At 38.2% G+C, this 23,937-nt stretch overlaps 1 protein-coding gene across 16 annotated transcripts in view; it reads right to left on the reverse strand.

Moving 5' to 3' along the window:
* The window catches only part of MBNL1 (muscleblind like splicing regulator 1), a 200,542-nt gene extending 179,063 nt beyond the window's left edge, over positions 1 to 21,479 (reverse strand). For 2 of the 16 annotated variants that reach the window (XM_073359663.2, XM_078854395.1), the window contains exon 1: positions 12,939 to 13,203. The gene's annotated coding sequence lies outside the window, so the exon portion shown is untranslated. Of the gene's footprint in view, positions 1 to 3,480; positions 3,544 to 12,557; positions 12,905 to 12,938; positions 16,242 to 20,974 lie in introns of those variants that run through there. The other 14 variants (XM_073359664.2, XM_073359649.2, XM_078854394.1 and 11 more) reach the window with 14 other exon arrangements.
* Positions 21,480 to 23,937: the final 2,458 nt, after the last annotated feature.

A 23,937-nucleotide genomic window follows, 5' to 3' on the forward strand; every position in this document is an offset into this window, starting at 1 on the left:
CTGTTTTCAAAACCTTCATAATCTATGTGTTATCTGTTTCTGACAGAAATTATCATGAACAATTTTAGGGCTTGAATCAGCAAGGTGCTGAGCGCCCTGAGCCACAAGACAGCCAGGCACTTAATTATGTGACTAATTATTAATCGTTAATGTGTGTAGTGCCACTGAAGTCTATTCACAAGGTTAAGGTTAAGCAGCATGTGCATACTTTCCAGGATTTGGAATATGGTCCATTTTTAGGCTCTAGGTCCAATACTGCTCCCAGGGAAGCTAGTAGGAGTTTTACCCTCTAAGTAAAGCGTTTTCCTTAGTAAATATTCTTACCTGTTCAGATAATGAATGCAATTCATAACTCGTTTTACTCACTTTTTAAAATCAGGCAAACTCCCACTGAAGCCGATCATAGATAAAAATATATAGAACTACCAAGGTCAATAACAGCTTGCCTGACTAAGGGCCTCAGGATTTCTCTATATTGACTTTATGAAATTCAGAAGCCGGCCTAATGTAAAAACTAAGGGCTATGTATGGTCCTAAGCTAGGCATGTGAATTCCTATTTATACCACTTGGACTTGCACATGTGTTTAACTGAGGGAACACTTTTGCTAGTTATCTTCACTCTATTAAATGTCTATCGAATGCACGATAAATCTTTTGAACTTCCTATACAAGCACTGCAGACCACATGAACATATGATTAGCTAGCAAAGTCAGGGAATGTTATCTATAACATTTGATTAGTCTTTCAAAAAATGCCTGTTCCAAATTCAACTCTGATGCATATTTTGCTTCACCAAATGATCTGTGACCATTTCTTGACTTATTACATTATCATCAATAAGCTTAACAAACAAGTCTGCTAAGTCTATTAATCTTTTGGCACACAAAATCTAAAGCTTTAGAAACTAAACTTCTTACTACAAGATATAGAAAATGTGGTGTAGAAGTTAAAAGAAAAATTCAGTGCATATTCTGTTAAAAAACTTCATTTTGTGTATCAAAGTGTAACTGACACACTTATCAGAACCCAACTATGAATGTGATGTTAATGACCAGTCTCTATTTGGAAGGGAGGGGTATCCTTTTGCAACAGAAGCTTCTCCCACTGCCAAACAATGCATTCATATAGCTTCTAACAGAAAAAATACTGAACATATTCAAATGTAAATTACCATCCATACACCTAAGAAAAGCATCGTTACTCTCTGCATAAATGAATGGATACAAGAAATGCCATCCGTATGGGACCTGAGTACTTTCAGGACTCATACTGCATTTCACATTTTAAACTGCACAGCTGTATAAAATACAGAGTTTAGGCTTTTCAATACTAATTTATCAGGGTGGATAAAAATCAATGATTTAAAAAAAATTTTAAAAATCGGATTTTTTTGATAAAATGCTTTTTGAGGAAAAAACCTATCTAAAATCGTTTTAATTACTATACATTGTAGCTCAAAGATATCTCATCATGGAATACGGATTATAAATTCTAATTCTATAGTATGAGACAATATATTCATGTACTGTTTAAGAAAAAATTTGTAAATGAGTTCCAATAGTTCATGGATTAGGGACCCAATCTTATGGGGTTCCAGGGACTTCTGTATAGATTATTTAGGTTAATCTTTCTATCTACCTAATGGGACTCAGAGCTCAGTCTAGAAAATACCATCAGAGATGCTTAGCTTTGCAGTTCTAAAACTGAGGATTTGTGTCTCTAGAGGTAACATGCTTGTTAACAGCAAAAATGTTTTAAAATAAATAAATAACATATAGAGATGAGAAATACCAGACCTCAACCCTATTGTCCCTCTGCAAATGTGTGTACACAGAGTCAGTGCCTTACCTCTCTCTAAAAGTGCAAAGTTTCAAAAAGTTCAATGAATAGAAGATTGTTGGGGGCAGAACAGGTCTGGACAAGGAGAAGAAGTCTGGAGATAAATGTGAGAAGAGAGGGACAGGCAGTAGAAACAACAGTGAAACTCTTTGAGCAGCATATTCCAGAAGTCTTGAGGTCTTTCTGAGTGAAGCCTTCATTGATTTGAGATCTACCATACCATTCTCTCACTAGAAGGGAAAACCTGTAATGGCAGCAGGCCGTAAGAAAGATCCAATTTGGGTCTCATCTGTCTCTGAGTTGTGAAGAATATGTATTAAGGTTATAACAACCAACAAGAATGCACGTTTATGTAGAAATCCATGATTAAATCAAGTCTTCCGGACTAGTGATTTAAATCATGATTTAAATCAAATCCACCCTGTAATTTATCATGCTAAAACTGGTTCTGATTCAAATACAAAATTATGTCCAGCTTGCTTTTACACTGGAGGTGTCCACAATATTAATTTTCTATGAATCTCTTATCGGGGGGCCACCAAATCATCTAGTCTGATCTTCTGTATATCACAGGCCAAAGCTTGAAATCTCAAATATATACGTGCATAAGCAAAGACATACATATACACACACAATTCATTGATATGTGGGCTGAATTCTCATTTACATTAAGGCACCTTTACGCTTCTCTGGCAATGACTAAGAGCCTCAACAGTCAGAAGAACTAACATTGTTTAAACTGGCTGTTAAGGGCCCAGCCATAAAACATATCTGTATGCACAGATGATAACTCCACTGCCTTTAGAGATCTTCTGTGAGAATGTAAGGGTGCAGCCATGCAAATCTCATAGGATCAGGCCACCCTATGACACAAAATTCCCCCAAATCCCATAAAGAGGAGACACAATTCAAGCTGAATTCCTCTTGAAAGCAGGAAAAGAGGTAGAATGCTGCCTCTGTTGCATTGACCCACTCCTGCCATCCACACGTGCACCAAGACTTTAGGAGTAGGGGCTTAAAAGTGAGTAGCTGAGAATAATCCAGCCTCCACTGCATCGTCCCCAGCTGACCACTTGCATATGCATACAGCCATAGCATTAACTCTTGAGATGTTCTCTTCAGAGCTGCTAGTGCGAAGTTGTGGGTGATTTGACCAGTAAAAACATGGCTCCTGAGGAATCAGTGCTGCCGGGGAGACTGTGGGTGACTAGACTGAAGAAGCATCTCAGTGACTGCTAATATATGAGAGGGCATATTCACGGTAGAACAGATGGCTGGCAGCCATATAGCCCTGTCCACTCTCTGGACCTCAAAACCTATTCCATTTTAAGGGACCAAGTGTTAATTTTTGCCCCTCTTTTCCCTCTCTTCTGCAGTTATTTTTTTTAATTCAGGAAGGGTTAATCCAGCCCTACACTAATTTTACAGTACAATAAAGTTACCTAATATATTAGAAATGTTTTTATCTTTTAAATTTGCTAATGATGTTTTGAATTAACATCAAGTAGCAATCATCCCATTGAAAACAAACAAGAATTAGAACAGTAACACTAATTTATTTATTTGTGTTTTATACTGAGTGTGAAATATTGCTTTATGTACACACACACACATATATATGGGAAACTATTAACTTTACCTTTTTTTAAAGATTCAGTTATCCCAGCTTGCTGCACTAGAGTCAGACTTTACAGGCAATCTTCTGTAGTGATAATATAATACAGAACATAATTTGAGGGAATATTTCAGAGATATAGAAGCAGACAGTATGTAGACTTTTTAAAAATAATTTATCTCAGTGGAAAAATAATTCTCCTGATACATCCCTGTATTTTATCATGAGTTTAATGTACACTGAACTCTTACAACAATAACCATATAAATACATGGACTCACAGAAACTATCCACTAACGGTCTAATGTACATAAACTTCAAGGGGAGCTATATACGCCCAGAATCACTGATGTATATGCTATAGAACCATATACAATTGAAACAGTTGGGTTTGTTTGACAGTTGTCACAGACATATGTTGTGTAGCAAGACAGCTTCTTTTGAAAACATGAATGAACATTTCAGAGATGCCTCAGAGAGCAGCAGAAAAACATTACCAGCATTAGCCAGCACACATTTTAAAAACAGATTAGTCAGTTTCCTTAGTATTTAAACAAAATGTTGAATAAGGAGATGTCCACATACTGCTCTCCTGTACAGATTACTTATGGTAAAAGCAGAAGTCTGATACCAGGACAAGAGCTAGTATTCATTATTTATTTTAATACACAAAAACCAGAAACTAAATTCCTGGATGACATGTCGTGCCCAAATCCTCACCTTTTCAATTTATAATCCTTTACCAACTAGACATATGTTAAAAGTTGCATCACATACAAAATATAGCAGTAATGGGCTCAGCTCTTTCCCTTACTAAATGTACAAACTCCCATTGATGCAAATGGAGTAATACTTGTATATTGGTGACAGAACAGATGCCAAATGTCATGAAGATGGCAATAAAAGGGAAGACATATGTTTATGCCTTTGGTAAGTAATCATGGCCCTAATAGAAAGAAAATGTTCTTTTCATGTTGTTTTTCTTATTGAATTAGTTAGAAAAATAATTTTAAAATGTTTCTGTATCAACAGCGAGCAGTCTCCATGGTCCCCAGGGAGCAGAAAGTATAGAGACCAGTAATGTGAGCATCCATGTAAACATGGGGAAGCTTCTTGGTCATCCCTATAGCCACTAACATAGGAGATGGCATGTAAAATCCTGGATCTGAACATTGTTCACCTGGGCAGGGAGAGAGGATTTGAATCTGTGCCTGGTTATGGAAACCAAATGTCATGACTAACCATTATTACCTCTATAATTAAGCAAATCAAAATCCTGGATCTGAATATCTTAGTACTTTGCAATCCAATTCTTGTACATCAGGCTGCTCTCTCTAACAGACAGATAGGCTTCATTACAGTATCTGAGTGCATAACACATGCATAGATAAAATTTCATTATGCCCTTTACACTGACCCCTTACTCAGAAGGAATAAGAGATTATGAGATTGGACCCATTCTTTGATATTATACTATAATGCCACTGTCCTAGAGGAGTGAAAATATACAGTACTAAACAAAATTACATCAAACTGGATAACATCTAGAGATCACAGAAGATCTTATTAAAAAAGGAAGGACTTTTCCCCAGTTTTAGCAGAATGTACTGGCCTTTGCTAACAGAAAATTTTTTTCTTTACAGCAATCTTCATAGCATTTTCATTAAAACACATACTAAGCCTTTAAAGAGAATGAATATTTACGACAAGGTCTATTTGTATACCAATTAATATGACTATCTTCGCTTTAGCTCTTTTAGGAGTATGACAGTTGTAGTTTCTCCAAAGAGCTCCTAAGTAGCAATCATACACTATTCTGGTCATCAAGAGGTGTAAAGTCTCATCCTCCTAATTATAGGTCTTTCCTGTGTTATTACCATCTCTGTATTAACTATCCAGAAGCAGAACTCAAGCAGTACTTGTAAGCAAATAAAAACAGAGAATAGGAGGTGGTTAGCCTGTATATTGGCTGCTATACCCTGATACAAAACAAGAAAACATGGAGCTCTCTTTAATTATTCTCCTTCTGGCTGCAGACAATAAATTACATCTTGCCCACCTCTCCGTTCTGTGGATTAGTATTTTTTAGTCCATAAAGCCTGTTTTTCCTGGACTTTCAGTGGCCCCTCTGAGTAACATTCTCATAGATCAATGCTCCTTGGAGGGTTGTCTAACGAAGCACATATTTAGCATACATCAATCCCCTTTTCCTGTAGATCAAGTTTACTTTTAAAAGCTTCTAAGTTCCATGGGTCTAAAGTGCAAGTGAGTGAGCTAGCCTTGAAGCATTAATCGAGAGTGCTACTGCTAAACTACTAACCCAGACAACCTGAAGTCCCAGAGCCTTAAAATTTATCAGTCCAATAGAAGTTCCCTGCTCTCCAGGATGGATTCCATTGAATAATATTAAGTGCATGTAAACATGGCCCTCCCTTCCTCTACAAAGGGTGACATTTTTAAGTGCTCGTGAAAGGTATGCAAGATGGAAGAGTGTAAAGCCACCAATTTATTCACAGAACATGTAGTACCGGTCAGTGTTCTGGTGAGGATCAATGTTTAAGAGATGAAAAGGGAATTCAGCCTCCTTGCTGATTCAGTCCTTGCTCTCTCTACACTAGGCAGAATAATGGCGAGATTACAGCTTGATATTTATATTAATTACTATTCAGTGTTAGTTACTGATCACACAGTGAACTGTACTTTTTTTGTGTGTTATTGCCTTTAGCTATGAAACTTGACAAAATTAAAAACAGACTCAAAACAGGATAACATGGAGAATTTCTAGTTGTGGAGGGTCTCTAATTTACCTGAGTAACAAATTATCATTAAAGGGGAAGAATAAGGCAAAATAAAAACCAATCTGAATCTTCAACTGACACGAAAACCAAATTACGCCTGAATTATTTGTCAGCTACAAAAATATATGGTATTTTCATTTTTTACAAATTTTATTGTTCAAGTTTCCCAAGTTTAGCTGGAAATAGGAAAAAATACACTATAATAAGATGAGAGACTGTTGACTTCACATTATATGGGAGAATACAGCTGTCAAAACAGGAGTGAAGGGAGCCTCTGTACTTCCCAAATGTGATACAGCTGGGCTCAAGAACACCTCTGTGAAGGTGCGGAGAGGGATGTGCATAAGGAGGGATTTCTGGGGATGAGTCGAGAAAAGGCAGCAATGTTGCCATTGTGGTCACTCTTATATTGGCCACAAACTGCTATAAGAACATAAGAACAGCCATACTGGATCAGACCAATGGTCCACCTAACCCAGTATCCTGCTTTCAGACAGTGGCCACTGCCAGCTGCTTCAGAGTGAATTAACAGAATTGGGCAATAATCAAGTAATCCACCCCTGTGGTCCAGTCCCAGTTTCAGAGGTTATGGGGCAGCTGGAGCATGGAGTTGCATCCCTGAATCAACGTGACTAATAGCCATTGATGGACCTATCCTCCATTAACTTATCATCTATTTCTTTTCTTACCACAGTTTCGACCTTCACAACATCCTTTGGCAACAAATTCCACAGGTTGACTGGTTGTGTGAAGAACTTCTTTCTTTTGTTTCTTTTAAACCCGCTGCCTGTTAATTTCACTGGGTGACCCCTGGTTCTTGTTATAGGTGTTATAAATAACACTTCCCTATTCACTTTCTCCACACCATTCATGATTTTATAGACCTCTATCGTATCCCCCCATTAGTTGTCTCTTTTCCAAGCTGAACAGTGCCAGTCTTTTTAATCTCTCCTCATATAGATCTGTTCTATACCCTTAATCATTTTGTTTGTTTTCTCTGTACTTGTTCCAATTCTAATATATCTTTTTTGAGATGGGGTAACCAGAAGTGCATGCAGTACTCAAGGTGCGGGTATACCATGGATTTATACACTGGCATTATGTTTTCTCTTATTTTGTCTCCTTTTCATAATGGTTCTTAACACTGTTAGCTTTTTTGATTGCTGATGCACATTGAGCAGATGTTTTCAAAGATCTATACACAATAACGCCAAGATCTCTTTCTTGAATGGTAACAGCTAATTTAGACCCCATCATTTTGTATGTATAACTGGGATTATGTTTTCCTATGTGCGTTACTTTGCACTTATCAATATTGAATTTCATTTGCCATTTTGTTGCCCAGTCACCCACTTTTGTGAGATCCCCTTGTAACTCTTCGCAATCTGTTTTGGATTTAACTATCTTGAGTAATTTTGTATCATCTGCAAACTTTGCTAGCTCACTCTTTACCCCCTTTTCCAGATCATTTATGAATATGCTGAACAGCACAGACCACAATACTGATCTCTGGGCGACTCCACTATTTACCTCACTCCACTGTGAAAACTGACCATTTATTCCTCACCTTTGTTCCTATTTTTTAACCAGCTACTGATCCATGAAAGGACCTTCTATCTTACCCCATGATTCCTTATTTTACTTAAGAGCTTTTAGTAAGGGACCTTATCAAAGGCTATCTGAAAGTCCAAGTGCACTATCTCGACTTGTCCATGTTTGTTGACCCCCTCAAAGAATTCTAATAGACTGGGGAGACATGTTTTCCATTTACAAAAGCTGTGTTGACTCTTCTGCAACATATCACATTCATCTATGTTTCTGATAATTCTGTTCTTTAATATAGTTTCAACCAGTTTGCCTAGCACTGAAATTAGGTTTACTGGCCTGTAATATCCAGGATCGCCTCTGGAGCCTTTAAAAAAAATAAATCGGTCCTCCAGCCATCTGGTACAGAGGCTGATTTAAGAAATAGGTTATATACCACAGTTAGTAGTTCTGCAATTTCATATTTGAGTTCCTTCAGAACTCTTCAGTGAATATCATCTGGTGACTTATTACTCTTTAACTGATTAATTTGTTCAAAGCCTCTTGTGTTGACAGCTCAATCTGATACAATTCCTCAGATCTGTCACCTAAAAAGAATGGCTCACGTCTGCAGTAAAGAATGGCCACATCCTCTACAGTAAAGACCAATGCAAAGAATTCATTTAGCTTCTGTGCAACAGCCTTGTCTTCCTTCAGTGCTCTTTTAGCACCTAGATCATCCAGTGACCCCCACTGATTATTTGGCACGCTTCCTGCTTCTGATGTACTTCAAATAACTGCTGTTAGTTTTTGTGTCTTTTGCAAGTTGCTCTTCAAATTCTTTTTTTGGCCTGCCTAATTATACTTTTACACTTAATTTGCCAGAGTTTATGCTCATTTAATTTAGGATTTGACTTCCAATTTTAAAAATATGTCTTTTTATCTTTAACTGCCTCTTTTACTCTGTTATTTAGCCATGGTGGCATTTTTTGATCCTCTGGTTTTTTTTATTTGAGGTATACATTTAATTTGAGCCTCTCTGGTGATTTTAGATAGTTTCCATGCAGCTTGCAGGCATTTCACTTCTGTATCTTTTAATTTCCATTTAACTAGCCTCCTCATTTTTGTGTAGTTCCCTTTTTTTAAGTTAAATGCTACTGTGATGGGTTTCTTTTGTATTTTACCCTTCAGAGATGTTAAATTTAATTATATTATGGCCACTATTACTTAGTAGTTCAGCTATATTCACCTCTTGGACATGATCCTATACTCCACTTAGGACTCTATCGAGAATTTCACACCCATAGAGTAGGTGTACAGGGACCAGGGCCTCTATTCCAGCCTCGAGGCTGTTTTAGCAACCATAGAGTTTCATGGATTCAAGGGCCAGAAGGGACCATTATGATCATCTAGTCCTGCCTCCTCTATAACATACACCATAGAACTTCCCCAAAAAGCACAGTTTCTACCATGAGCTGTTGCATTTCCCTATGCTTCACCTGTGGATTAGGAGTGGATTTAGTCCTGGACTTCCAACGCCCACATAATTCTCCTGCCCTGCCCGCCAATTGATCTGCTTCTTAGTACAAGACAATCATCCTGAACACATCTGCTCCTGAAGACCCATTTCTGCCACACAGACTACAGTGCATATAATGGTAATTTTATTTATTAAGGAAACAAGGTGGTGAGGTCCAATAAAAGATATTCCCTTACCCACCTTGTGTCTCCAATATCTTGGGATTGACACGGCTACAACTACACAGCACACAATTTTAATTGTTGTTCCATTTTCTTCTAACCGGTCTACTTGTTTGTCTTTCTGTTCTTAGACTGGAAGCTCCTTGGGGGAGGGACCAAGCTTTGTTATCTGTGTGTCTGTCTGCAACGTGCCTAGCCCATGGTAGATGTTACCATAAAAATAAACAAAAACAATCACACAAAAACATTTACTTTAGGATTTGTGTGTGCTGAGCTTGAGTGCACAGATTTACCATCAACTCATTGCATATATAATGCATGTGCTTATATATTTTGCTCTAAAAGGGAGTAGCTTGACACTATTTTTTTTTTTAAATGTGACAGAGTCCAGTCTTACTTCCACTGAAATCAGGAGCTCTGCCATTGGTTTAAATGGCAGCAGAAACAGTTATTCACTTTATACAGTTTACTTTTCACTGTCATCTACAAAAAACATGGGAACTGTCATAGTTTCATACCAACAGAATGCTCAGTTCTGGACCCTATCTCTGACCGTGGCCAATACCAGAAAATGCAAATAAATCCCATAATGGACAGCTATGCAATAACCTGCTCATAGGTGAAGTTTCTTCCTAATCCTTCTAAAAACAGGAGATTTTTTTCTATCAAATGTAGCTGTGTAAGTCCTCTTCGTCCATAGAAGTGTCCAATTTTTTTCTGAATTCTACTAACCTCTTGGCCTCAATCATATCTTGCAGTAATAAGTTCCATGGGTTAATTATTATTGTGTAAAAAGAGGGTTTCCTTTTATCAATTTTTCTATTTCGATGATTATCTCTTCTCATGTTCCCCGTGAAGGAAAACCCAATTTACCTTCCCTATTTCATATCATGTCCTCTCTTATTAATCTTCCATCTAAAGTAAACATACTGAATCTTTTCACTCTGTCCTCACACAGAAGTCTCTCCGTGCCTCCAATCATTTGTCTGTCACTTGCCTCTCCTGCTTCTGTTACATGATTTTGGGGTAAAGTGGCCAGAACCAAATGCACAATTCCTGGTGAAGGTGCTGCATTGATTAATATAAAATGTCATTATAATATTTCTATCCCATTATTTATACATCCTAATATTTTGTTTTGTTGGTCAAAAAACAATCTCTGTATACCGAACACAGATTTTCATCCAAAGGCTGTCCCCAGTAACCTTCAGGTTTTGAGCCAAAGTCGCTGTGATTAATCTAGAACCTCACAAAGTGTGTGAATGGTTCAAATTATTCCTTTCAATGTATATTTAACAATACTGAACTTCATCTGCCAATGTGCATTCCATTCACCTAGATTTATTAAAGCCCTCTGAAGTTCTTCACAGTCTTCTCTAGTCTTTCCTAAATTGTGTCATCTACAGACTTTGTATCTTTATGGTTCACTGCCTTTTCCAGGCCACTAATAATATATTAAACTACCATAGCCCTAGTACAGAGGTAGGCAACCTATGGCATACGTGCCAAAGGCGGCACACGAGCTGATTTTCAGTGGCACTCACGCTGCCCGGGTCCTGGCTACCGGGTCTGGGGGGCTCTGCATGTTAATTTAATTTTAAATGAAGTTTCTTAAAATTTTAAAAACCTTATTTACTATATATACAACAATACTTTAGTTATATATTAAAGACTTATAGAAAGAGACCTTCTAAAAATGTTAAAATGTATTACTGGCATGCGAAAACTTAAATTAGAGTGAATAAATGAAGACTCGGCACACCACTTCTGAAAGGCTGCCGACTCCTGCCCTAGTATGTAACCTTGAAACAAGCAATGGTTTTTATCTTTTGCCATGTTGAAAACTGACCATTTTTTTCAATTTCTTTTTCCACCTCTAAGCTAGTTTCAAATCTGCAACAGTACTTTTCCTCCCACGGTATGACTGCTTAATTTCCTTAGCAGCCCCTTGAGATGTGTCGAAGATTTTTTTCTGAAAGTCCTCATAAATTATGTCAACTGATTTTCCTTTATCCATTATGTTGGCAAGAGATATTACACTGACAGATGCTCTAGAAATAACTTGGATAGATCTAATTTTTTTCTTTACCTGATAATTTTCAAAGGATTATAATAATTTTATATGTACACATACATACATGTATATATTAAATATGACCAGGACATTTAGGAGTGGATGTATTTATATACATACACACACTATATTTACATATGCACACTATATATATTAATATGCTGCTGTATAGATATAATGTGCACTTGTATGCATGTACCTATATACCTACACACAGTTACTGAACTTTTCAGCTATTCCTACCATTTCAGGTTTGGTAGACCAAACCATGTAATTGTTTAATTTACAATTTAGAAGAATGATTATTTTCAATGGGACTTGGCAGCTTCTAAGTACAAGTTGGTTCCATTAGTTTCTCTACACCCAAATGACAGTAAACTAGTTGGGAGATAAAAAATTAAACTGAATCAGCACCACATTGCTACCGTTACAGAATTCTGTATCAAAATATTTCCTTATGGCATAGTGCTAATCTTAAAAAATTCCAGCCCAACAGAAAACAAGACTCGTTATTTCCTTCTTTGAATGAAAACCAAAATCAAAGTAGTTTTTTTAAGTTTCACACTTAGTGAATGGTACTATGCAAACCGAACTTTAGCTGCTAAACACCAGTGTGCGCACTCACTTTTCCTACAGTTTGAGTGACGCACTACAAAACAGAATAAATAAATAAATAAATAAATAAATAAAAAGAACCTCTTATGCAGGGCGTCCTCCACCCTGCGAACTTGGCAAAAGACATCCAGTACTGAAATACAGCACTCTCCATATAAGGAAACAGAGCTAAACATGTCATGCGTAATTTATGTGCAGTAGGCAGAGAATTAACCTTTCCCTGAACATATTTGGCCCATATGAAAACCAAGCTAGACGGTAGACTGAGAAGAAGTGATGAGACTTTTCCCTCTGCAAAAATCTTTGCAAGCGATTAGGAGCCCCTGCTGTTCGATCGTCTGTTCCCTTCAAACAAAGATCATGAAGCGATTATGACACTTTATATGCACCTGTTTGTTTGTTTTTTTCCTATTCTCTCTTCCTCCTCCCCCGCCTTTTTCTTTTTTGAGGACTGCAAGGCCCCCTGCGATCTGACAGAGCGTGCAGAACCCGCACAGGAAGGCGGCTGCTTTCAGCAGAACTGCAATTGCGACCGACGGCTTTCTTTTTAGCTCTAGATGGTGTGCGATATGAAACCATAAACCCTGGCAACCCAGCCCCTGCCTGACCAACTGAAAGTCAGTGAAAGCCTAATCTCACTTCCTCATTCAGCCAGCTACATTTTGCACAGCGAAAAAGATATTCATTAATTAATTAAAGACTGTATTTAACAACCACAAAAAGAGAGAGAGACACACACAGAGAGAGACACGGTGGAAATGGAAACTTACCTCTCACATTTTTTTTTTTTCAGAGGCAACCAGGCTGTGGACAGATTGCCCCAGGCATTGTGGGATTCATTATTACAGGATGACAAAAGACTGGGGGGGAAAATGTCCCTGGTCACAGTAGCATTATGATAGCCACAACTCACTCAGCTGCCGTGAAAGGACTGTGGCATCTAGCTGTGCAGACTCTTATCTCTAATGTCTGGTTTCCGCTGCTGCCTGCACTGCCCCCTCCCCCATTCACCCAAACCTACCAGGAAGCGCTGGGCGTACTTGCCGAGCCTTAAGAATGCAAAGGGGGAAGGGGGGGGGGGGGGAAATGCTTTCATGCTACTGCAGCGTTTTGCCTTCGTGAAACCCAAGGGACTGACACACATACATAACCGTGGGCCACTGAAGACCGGCTTTACTTGGCAGGACGTTCACCAAAATGTGGTACAAAAAGGTATCTGGATAAAAATCATCCCCGAAAAGCCAGTGTTGGTATGTGCCATCTTATATGTAAAACATTATAACCCCTGAACTATATTGAAAATGTGACACATGCACGCTACTGTGCCTGAGGACCGCCTGTTCAGACAATGAGTAAATCCCTTTGCACAAAGGCTCTCAAAGACACAGGGAGGACCAGGCTGCAAGGTTAGACTGAAGGTTAGATGCAGAATATAACCAAGCTCTCAGACTTTGCCCGGTTTAGTAAAGTGTTGCTGCTTAATATTCACTGTACAGTGGACCAATGTGCTTAGTTAAGCACAGGCACGGTCTGCAAAAGACTGTCTTTCTGTTGCAACTAATTGGCTTCAGCTCTGCAAATTTCCAGGAAATGGATTTATGAGTACCCACTGCAAGTATGCAACACTTTTGCACAAATAATGTAAAATATTCCCAACCTTACAGATTCTGGTAACAACAACAAAAACTTTAAAAATGGCAGCTGTTGTAGTTTGTATCCTTTTTTCCTAGGTCTCAGGAGTATTTACTGTATTTTTCCAGGGCTCAAAAGATTTTCTGTTTGTTTAAATAATCACACCCTTAGCCCTATTGTATTCCACTACACACACTTTCTAAGTCATAGTGCGTTCCATGATCCAACCCTTTTCATAATTCTGGAAGAAAATTACAAAAAACTTCCAGCTTAAAGCCCAATTCCTCCCTAAAATGACCAGTCATTATAAACTTTGATTTGGCCTGGAATTTTTAATTCAGCTTGTACTTATAATGTTTTTAAAATCCCTTTTATGTTGGTCTATGTTGCTGTTACAATTTTTTCCCCCTGAAAACTCAACAATGTAATTCTAATGAGATAACACACACATTTCTTTCCACATTCAGTGAAAAAGGAAAAACAGTAACCCCACTCCAGAACTAGAGTCAAGGTGAATTTTTGTTTTTCTACTAAGAGTTCTTCTGATCCTTCCTCAGTGTGAAGAAAGAGCCCTGTGTATGCTTCTATTTCTGGGCCACTGGATCTTAGCTAGGTGTTTCCATTGCTCCTGAAGAGAGCAAGTTCAGGTAATTTTGGAGTAGGGAACAACACATTAGCAAAGGAAAAATAATCTTTACGGTGATCTTGTATGATATTGTAGAGTAACACTACCTACAAGTGTCAATCCACTGCCCCTAGGTTTCAGGAAATAGCGCAATGGTGCCACTACCCCATGCATGAGTAAAGAGTAAGTAAAATGAATAGTGAAAGCAATTACTCTCTAATTTTGTATTTGAAACATTTCCTGAATTTCAAAAAATTATTCATTTGATGAATATTGCCGTTTGACCATTGCTAGCAAAGAGTGCAAGGCCCTGACACAACAACCTATGTGGCTGGTCCCTGCTCCTATGCAGAGCCCAGTTGATTTAATCAGATCTCCACATTTGCACAAGGATTTGCCTGAATAGATCAGGGTCTTAGTTATTGCAGAATTAGTTTGCCTGTGCCACCAGAGAATCAATTTATTACCAAAAAAGCTACAACTTCAGTTTTCGTCACTAACCATGGAAGAAGCAGATAAGCCCTGCCACAGCTATTGACTAAATACCCCAAGGATTACTCCAACACCTAAGGTATCCAAACTGGAATCTGGGCTATGGGGCTAAACAAATTAACTTAAACCTCACCATGGCATCAGTCTCCTTTTGAACCTTTCCGAACTTTATGTACTTGCACAAAGTCAGACACTATCTAGCCCCAAGTGCTTTAAAATACGACAGCATTCTAATTCACAAAGCTGTGTACCGTCATATTTTACCAACACACAATAAGGGTGCAACCCTTGAAGTCAACAGGAGTTTTGACTTCAGTGGGGGTAGCATTTCACCCAGAGAGTTTAGTGTACGTGGCTTGTGCAGTATCATACATACGGTATTGTATATGCAATATAAAAATGTGTGAGTGACTGACCGTGGAGTCAGTTTTCAAACATGAATGTCTATTTTAGGACACCCAGCTCCACACTTGGATGCTCACATCAACACAAAGTATGTCTACACTATGCTACTGTAGTGTTGTATTATAGACACGTTATAGCAACGGAAGGTTTTTTCCCCATTGCTGTAGTAAATCTACCCCCTCAAGAGGCGGTAGCTTCGTAGAATTATTCCATTGCCTATCTGTGTCTGTACCAGGGCTTAGATCAGCTTAACTACGTCTCTCACTCAATTCACACCCGAGTACTGTAACCAAGTCAAGCTAAGTTTTAGGTGTAGATCAGGCCTTAGGAAGCTATTTTTATTATTGCATGCATTTTTAAGTCACCCACCATCATAGTATATAGGGGCCATTGCATAAGTTCATCATGATTCTTCAAAACAAGGCATGATTTCTGAGCCTCTCCCCTATATTATGTGTAATTGGATCATGGTGGCTCATTCTGAAGCATGTATTCAAAGACATATGGAAACTTCATTGCTAGTTTGAATGTCCACATACGGAATTGGGTGTTTAACTCTGAAAACTGGACTGTATGGATATGTAAATAAGTATTTATTGATGGGCACAGGGATGGTGTGATAAATACAAACCCAGGAATTCTTCTGGCACCACCCACAATTAACTATAGATATATGACATAACTTAAAGCTACTTCATGTCAAAATTTCCACTTCAGATTTTTTGGCATTTACTTATTTTTTGAAAGAGGGAAACCAGCTGAAGTTATTCAGGTTTCAGAGTAGCAGCCGTGTTAGTCTGTATTCGCAAAAAGAAAAGGAGTACTTGTGGCACCTTAGAGACTAACCAATTTATTTGAGCATAAGCTTTCGTGAGCTACAGCTCACTTCATAACCAATTTATTTGAGCATAAGCTTTCGTGAGCTATAAATTGGTTAGTCTCTAAGGTGCCACAAGTACTCCTTTTCTTTTTGAAGTTATTCAGGTGATTCACACTCTACCCATCTAGCTATCCATTTACTCTGCCCATCACAATGGTATTTAAGACTCAAACACATAGGTAGGAATCTTATGCAGTTTTACCCTTTTCCTTGATCTGCACTGCTTTTTTAGGACATGCATCCTACTCCATTCCCAGTAACATTTTCTGTATTTCTACAGTCTTTGTCACTCAACTAAATGATAGGCCAATTAGTCAAAGACAAAAGGTGGAGTCAGAGTGCAGAGGTCTTTAATATTGGTAGGTTCCTTATTATTCAGGGATTTAAAAATCAGCAGGGCCATATTAGCGGACCGGTTTAGGCCTGATCTTGCTTCTAATGAAGTCTATGGCAAAACTGTCAATGAACAGAATCAGGCCCTACGTAGTGGGGATTTTTAGTGGATTTTCAGGGCGTGTTTTTTTGTAAAAACAGAACAAAAATATCCCATAATGGTTTAAATGCATAAACTTATGTAATCACTGATTCAGTAAAGCACTTAAGCTCATGCACATAAAGTGTGTTAAGTGCTTTATGAAGGGTCATAATTTGTATATTTTATAATGCCTTGCATATTTAAAATGTAAAGTCTTTAATTATATGATTATTGTTTTTAAATTACTTAATACTATTTAATTTGTCTATTAATTTCCATTTTTGGAGAAGGTAATCTAGTCATTTATCAAATATATGTAAAAGAATAAGTGTGTATACACTCAAAGACATATGTGTAGTGCATTATTGTATTAGCACGGTCTTTGTAGCAATCCAAGTGCATGAGTGAGGGAGAGGAGATACTTTATAAGTAAACTTATTATGTATGGTTATGGCAACATCTTGGAAAAGGATGAGAATTTGATGTCTTAAACTTTGTTTCTTTAAAATAAAGGAAAATAGAACAAAAGAAACTCTGTCAATGATGCATGTACATTACAAACCTCAAAAATGACTAAATCTCACATCAGAACCTGTAATATTCTGAGACTGCAGCAATATCTACTTTAGGCAGAAACCCCCCACAAAGTGGCTGCTTTAATGCAGATGTTCCTAGTTTTGCTGGTTTAAGTCATTAACAGTCCGTAATATCATTTTAGGTAAGGTTGGCCTGGTCCTTACTTCTAGCTGAAGGTTCAGGTCATTATTTTAGACTAATTCAGCTATTATAACATGGAGTGGGTACGTTTCCACATTTTCCCCTGCATTTTTGAGGGCCTTTCAGTGCCCTTGATTGTACCAGCCATCCTATCCTCCTTTTATTTGGAAGAATTTGATGAGTAGCTTTCTGAATGACTTTGTCACCTGTATCGGATGATGTTTGATGATTTTTATTCTGCATTTTTATCATTCCTCTATTCCTACTATTCTGAATTTTAACCCCCTTACTAGATTCTGTTAACTTGAAGTGATTGGTTACCACAGCAACACACTCAGCTGGATACCATTACCACTTGTGGATCATGTAGTGGTGCCCTGATGAATTCCTTTCAAAGAACAATCTCCCATTTTCAGGCCATACATTTATTTTCATCTCTATCCCTTTTCTTCAGACTGCAGCTCCTGTGACCAATTTTTTTGGTCTTAACAAGAAGTATTAATATTGCTATTGTTTCGCTTGAGGAAAAAAGAAGTGGATCCAGAGGTGTCTCCCATGGACTATCCATGGATAAGTCATAAGAAAAATAGAGATTAGAACAAAGTACCCGTAGGGCATAGTCAACACATTAGGTCTCAAACTTTGAAAGCCCACAGCAATGTCATTTTGATTTACCCCTTTCTACTGCTGTTGATGACTTGCTTCATCTTTAGAAAAGTTTTCCACCAAATGAGCTGGAGAAGCCGGCTCCTCTGACTTGTAGGTCACCTAGGACTTGCCCGTCTCAACCTTGCCTTTTCCTTTGAACATCGGTGTTTCCTTTCCTCATTCTGATCAGTGCTGGTTATAACTCAGATCCAACTGACCTGAGCATATTTTCATACAACCTTATAAATGGAAAAGAATAGTTCCTCTCGTGGTAACTCAGCAGTTGTTTAATAGATTTTTGATTTATTTGCATATCTTAACCCTTGGTGACTTTTTGAAATTTTTAAATCATTGCGTAACACAACTTCCTCTCGGTACTTCCATTCAGTTTCTTTGCACAAGCCAAAGAGGTTTGCTACTTTCTCTGATTAAATTAGCAGGACTTGGTGGTACTGTTTTTTTCTCAGCAGTACTCATTAGGTTGTCTCCCTATTTTCCCATATATTCCTTGTTAGCTCACTCTCTTCAATTTTGATCAGGAATTCTGCTGTATTGATTCTCTCAGACCAATAACACAATCTGTTCAACCAATCCTATCTCCTTCTGCTCTCTTAAGACTTTACCTTCTTTTAAAGGTCCTGTCACTAATACTGATAATTCATCTTTGCTTCTTTCCTTTAGATTTTTGACGTGTTCTAGTTTACTCCTTGTGACAGGTTGCAGGGGCATAACCACATCCTTGGTGAACAAGGGGTTAACCTCAGTTTAATTCCCTTTCACAGGTGCTCTGGTGATGGTCTATCAGAGCAGCTGCTTGGAAGCAGAATGCTTTCAGGAAGGTCAGGCACTACACCAAGGGTCCTAGAAAGCTTAGTTGGGGAGTTTTCTGTTCTTTTCCGTTTATTTGACATCCTTATTATAAAAGCTGATATGTAATCACTTGAGGAAAAAACCTTGCTGACTGCATGCTTTCTGACTGTTTATTTTCCAACTAAGTTACAACACCAGTTTATACCTGTGTCTTCAAGAAGCTTAATTTAGATCTGTGCATTATTTTTTATTTGTTTTATACCGTAATTACCCTTTGTCTAGAAACTAAGGCAGTTTTCTCACCTTTTGGATGCTTTATTTTAAGGTAAACTGATTGCTCCCATTTTTACAATATGAAATCTGGGTAGAACATTTGACTCTCATTTGTAGTTTCATCTACATATTAATATAAATCAAGAAAGATCTAGTGGTTAGATGTAACTAAGATGGGTATATCCAGCTATTTATCTTATTACCAACATCTCCAAAGTTGGCAGATATTCTGCTCCAGCTTACCTCTCTACTCACGTGTCTTTTCGCTCACTCCCCTTTAATGCCCCATGATGACTAGCCACCTCCTTTGTGTCCTTCTTCCACTCCTGTCTCTGAATCTACTTCAGTACAGCCCTGCACACTTTTATTACGAACTGGTATAGGAACACATGAATACTAGGAGCTTTAGAAAGAGGCAGACAAGGTTCCTACTCCAAAGAGTTTACAATTTAAATACTTCATTGCCCATGTTTCTCTTAGATGACTTGTGTGCTCAGGTGTCTACACTGATTAATCTCTTTTACAAACATATTCAGCTTTAAGAGTTAACTCTGACAATTAAGATCTGATTTTCAGTGATGTCTGACCAGCACCCACAAAGCAGGTTCTTAGATATCTAATGACAAACTGCCTCTGCAAGTAACTGGCAGCAAAGAGTAATTAATTTTTTAAAGTAGTAACATATTTAGACAAATGTCCACTAGTCTACAACATATAAGTGAGCAAAGTGCACCCTATCAATATTATAGTGCATAATTATGCTATACACTGTGTCCCTTGTGTTCTCTGTGAAGGTGGTTTCTTTATTACCCTTTAATTAGCACTGGAATTCAGCTGTCAGAAATGGGGGGTCCACTTCCATTTAGTTTGACTTCCCGTCATGAGACGTGCAAGAGTTCAGCCCAGGTGGACTCTGGCTTCATTCCAACACAGTATTTAGTCACCAAATACTGGTGGGACATTCATTGGCAGTGAAATATTTCATACCAGGAAATTAGGAGCTCAGGTGCCAAGGGATTAATGTCTTTTTAATTTATATTAGATTTTACAAATGTACTTGGAACAGTATCTACATCTCATACCAACTCCTGCTTACCCTATTCCTGCCACTTAATCATTGGGGTCAACAGGATGTAGCCCCATTATGAAAAGGAGGAATAAAATAACCCTATCTTAATACCTCAAGGCAGCTATGTTCTCATCTTAAATATAAAACTATACTCCAAATACTACTACTAAGTAGTAAAAGTGGAAACTATTGTGAAACAGTCAGCTCATCGGTTTAAACACATCAGAAAACTTGCTTGGAGACTTCCAGAGAAGTAAAAGACAAGGAAGACAAAAATAATGCTCAGTGAAAAAGCCACCAAAATGGTTTTTTGCTTGTTTGTTTTAAGCCGGGATCCTTCAATCAGATTATGCAGGTGGCCCCTTTGCCTGTCCAGAACCCCAAATGGACTCTACATGGGTGCCCGGATCTGCCCACAGAAATGCAATGGCAAGAGCAGGACTTCATTTGCAAATAGTGTTTGGAAAGTATAATTTAAACAGATTATCCACAAGTAAAATTTTTCAGTACTGATATAAAAATGAATATAATTTTTTAGTTAGTTATAGTTTTCACATCAAAAAAAGTTTCCTTTCCAAATAGATAGTGCCAATTTCTTGTCTATAATAAATTATTATTAAAATCTTCACTCATTTAAGATAAATCACCAAGATGCAAAATGACAACGTTCCATTCAATACAAAGAGTCCAGAATTACTTACTGAAGCTTAGTAGACAGTTTTCCATAATTCTAATGCCAACTTACACAATCAAACAAACATGGGAGAGCTCAGTTCTTACCTGTTTTGCCTCAAGTGTAAGTTAGGTCTTAAAGCTGCTTAAATAATACAGTGACACAGCTACCACCTCGAAGAGCTCTGTTCTGCTGTGCACTCTGGGCTAATTACAACATTCTTTCTTCGCAGTAGAAGGATGGTGGCCTAACTAAAGGGGAAATAGTGAAAGACCAGAATAATTATGCTTCCCCAACCCTATAGGTTTAAGAACGTGAAATAAGCTATTCACATTAGCATACAGTAGTAACCATGGCAACAGGCTATGGTTTGCATATGTATTTTTTGAAGAACCAAAAATTACTTCCCGCTATTAAAAAAAAAAAAGAGAGAGATGCTAGAGGAAGTACTTTTGTATTTAAAGCCACATCCCTAATTTGAAGCAGCTACTGTAATTTAACATGTACAGTTCACATTAAAAGAACGATCTCTTGGTCTTGTGTTTTAAAATCTACCAGTTAAAAATGTTTAGTGTCTGGCCTAACTGCTAATCTGACTACTGACATCTGGCCTAAAAGACAGACTTGCCCTGCCTGGCAAGAAAATCAACAAGTGTTCCTGGAAACTTGGTGGTAATGGCGGGGGGGTGTTTGTTTTTTGTCCTCAGGTCTTGTACTTCCTTCCTCTTGAAGAGCTGTCTGTTAGCAACCGATAAAGCCTTGCAAAACTGAAACTGCTACTATCTACAGACTATCATTTCACCCTGCTTCAGCCACCAACATCACAGGGCAGGTGCAAAGTCTTAAGTATGACAGACTTTTGCAGGCAAGATATATTAGAACCTCTTTTGTTAATTTTATTACAGCTACTATAGTCTTTGGGCTTCCTGCACAAATGACAGCTTACTTCCACTGCAAACATTTGTATAGTAGCCACATTTTAGACATTATAAAATGAGCTGAATGAACTGATCATCACTCTTATGAATTCACTTCTGGAATTCTACAAGACTTTCACAAATAGATGGACAGCAGCCTAATGAATTACTGGAGTTAACAAAATTAATGCTTCCACTGTTCAGTCTAAAAAATAAGGAGCTATGTGAAAACTATTGTTTCTTTGTAAACGTGTGCAAATATTTATTGTTTACGTATAAAGGGGAAATAATGTGTACAGGCAATCTAATGTCTTGGGCACTAAGTAGGTTTATAAAACTACAGACTTTTTAATTAAACTCCAAGTTCAAGGGGATGTTACCGAAAATGATGACGCTATGCTAAGTACCAGAGCAAGAATACACAGCACAATAAACAATCACTCAATGACAAAGCCAGATGTTGGCCTCCTGTGGAAAAATCTGGAAGGAGGGGTTGTGAGGAGGGACCGCTCCATTGGGAATTTTGTGTGGTTCTCCTTGCTAAATTTCCTCAACATTCTCCCATCTAGTAGGAGGGATTTATGGCCTTGCAGGGTAAGGTGAAAGTGAGGGTGATTGATTTGCAGATGGCAACACAGTTGCCAAATTCTGATTCTGTTGCATTCTGCAGTAGAGTGTAGTGGTGGCTGGATCTCTGCATCCTAGCATAGCTCTGAAGATGCTCAGCACTACACATAACCTGAGGTAGAAAACACTTCCCACAAACACAGAAGGATGGTCTTGTGGTTAAGGTGCTGGACTGAGACTGAGGCATCTGGCTTAATTTCTGCCCCTGCCACTGTCAAGATTCCTTCCCCACTCTGAACTCTAGGGTACAGATGTGGGGACCTGCATGAAAACCTCCTAAGCTTACTTTTACCAACTTAGGTTAAAACTTCCCCAAGGTACAAACTATTTTACCCTTGGACTTCCACTGCCACCACCAAACTTTATCTGGGTTCCTGAAAAAATGTAGTTTGGAAACGTCTTTCCCCCCAAAATCCTCCCAACCCTTGCACCCCACTTCCTGGGGAAGGTTTGGTAAAAATCCTCACCAATTTGCATAGGTGAGCACAGACCCAAACCCTTGGATCTTAGAACAATGAAAAATCATTCAGTTTTCTTACAAGAAGACTTTTAATAGAAGTAAAAAGAAATCACTTCTGTAAAATCAGGATGGTAGATACCTTACAGGGTAATTAGATTCAAACATAGAGAATCCCTCTAGGCAAAACCTTACGTTACAAAAAAGACACACAGACAGGAATATTCATTCTGTTCAGCACTGCAATTTTCTCAGCCATTTAAAGAAATCATAATCTAACACATACCTAGCTAGATTACTTACTAAGTTCTAAGACTCCATTCCTGTTCTGTCTCCGGCAAAAGCATCACACAGACAGACACAGACCCTTTTTTTTTCTCCCTCCTCCTAGCTTTTGAAAGTATCTTGTCTCCTCATTGGTCATTTTGGTCAGGTGCCAGCGAGGTTACCTTTAGCTTTTTAACCCTTTACAGGTGAGAGGATTTTTCCTCTGGCCAGGAGGGATTTTAATGGAGTTTACCCTTCCCTTTATATTTATGACAGCCACAAACTTCCAATGTGACCTTGGGCAGGTCAAATCTCTCTGTTCATCATTGTCCCGTAAAATGGGGATAATAAAACTCACTCACTTTGTTAGTCTTCCCTAATTACACTGTGCTCATGATGGGACTGTCTCTAATTAAAGGTTTGTACAGTGCCTCGCACAATGGAGCCTTTGGCTGGGACTCCTTAATTTCTATCATACAAATACATCAATCATCATCATAGGCAACTACATAACAATTATGTGGCTGCCAAACCATAGCCTCTGCCTACAGGCTCTTGAAGACAATGTCTGGAAGACCTTGCACATACTTAGTCTCTATGGCTGAATATAAGGGGCTGTGCACTCAGAACATAACTACAAAACAGAGCCAACACCTGCGTCAGGCAAATGGGACCACCAGGCTAACGTTCCTTCACCCCCTCCACAGATACATGGAGGTGAGCAGAGTGTAAATACCTAAGTGATAAACTAGAAACGGAGGCAAGGCTATGATAGAGATGGAAAAGAAGGAAATAGATGCCT

This window comes from Lepidochelys kempii, chromosome 9, assembly GCF_965140285.1.
Source record: "Lepidochelys kempii isolate rLepKem1 chromosome 9, rLepKem1.hap1, whole genome shotgun sequence".
Classification (NCBI taxonomy): Eukaryota; Metazoa; Chordata; order Testudines; family Cheloniidae; genus Lepidochelys; species Lepidochelys kempii.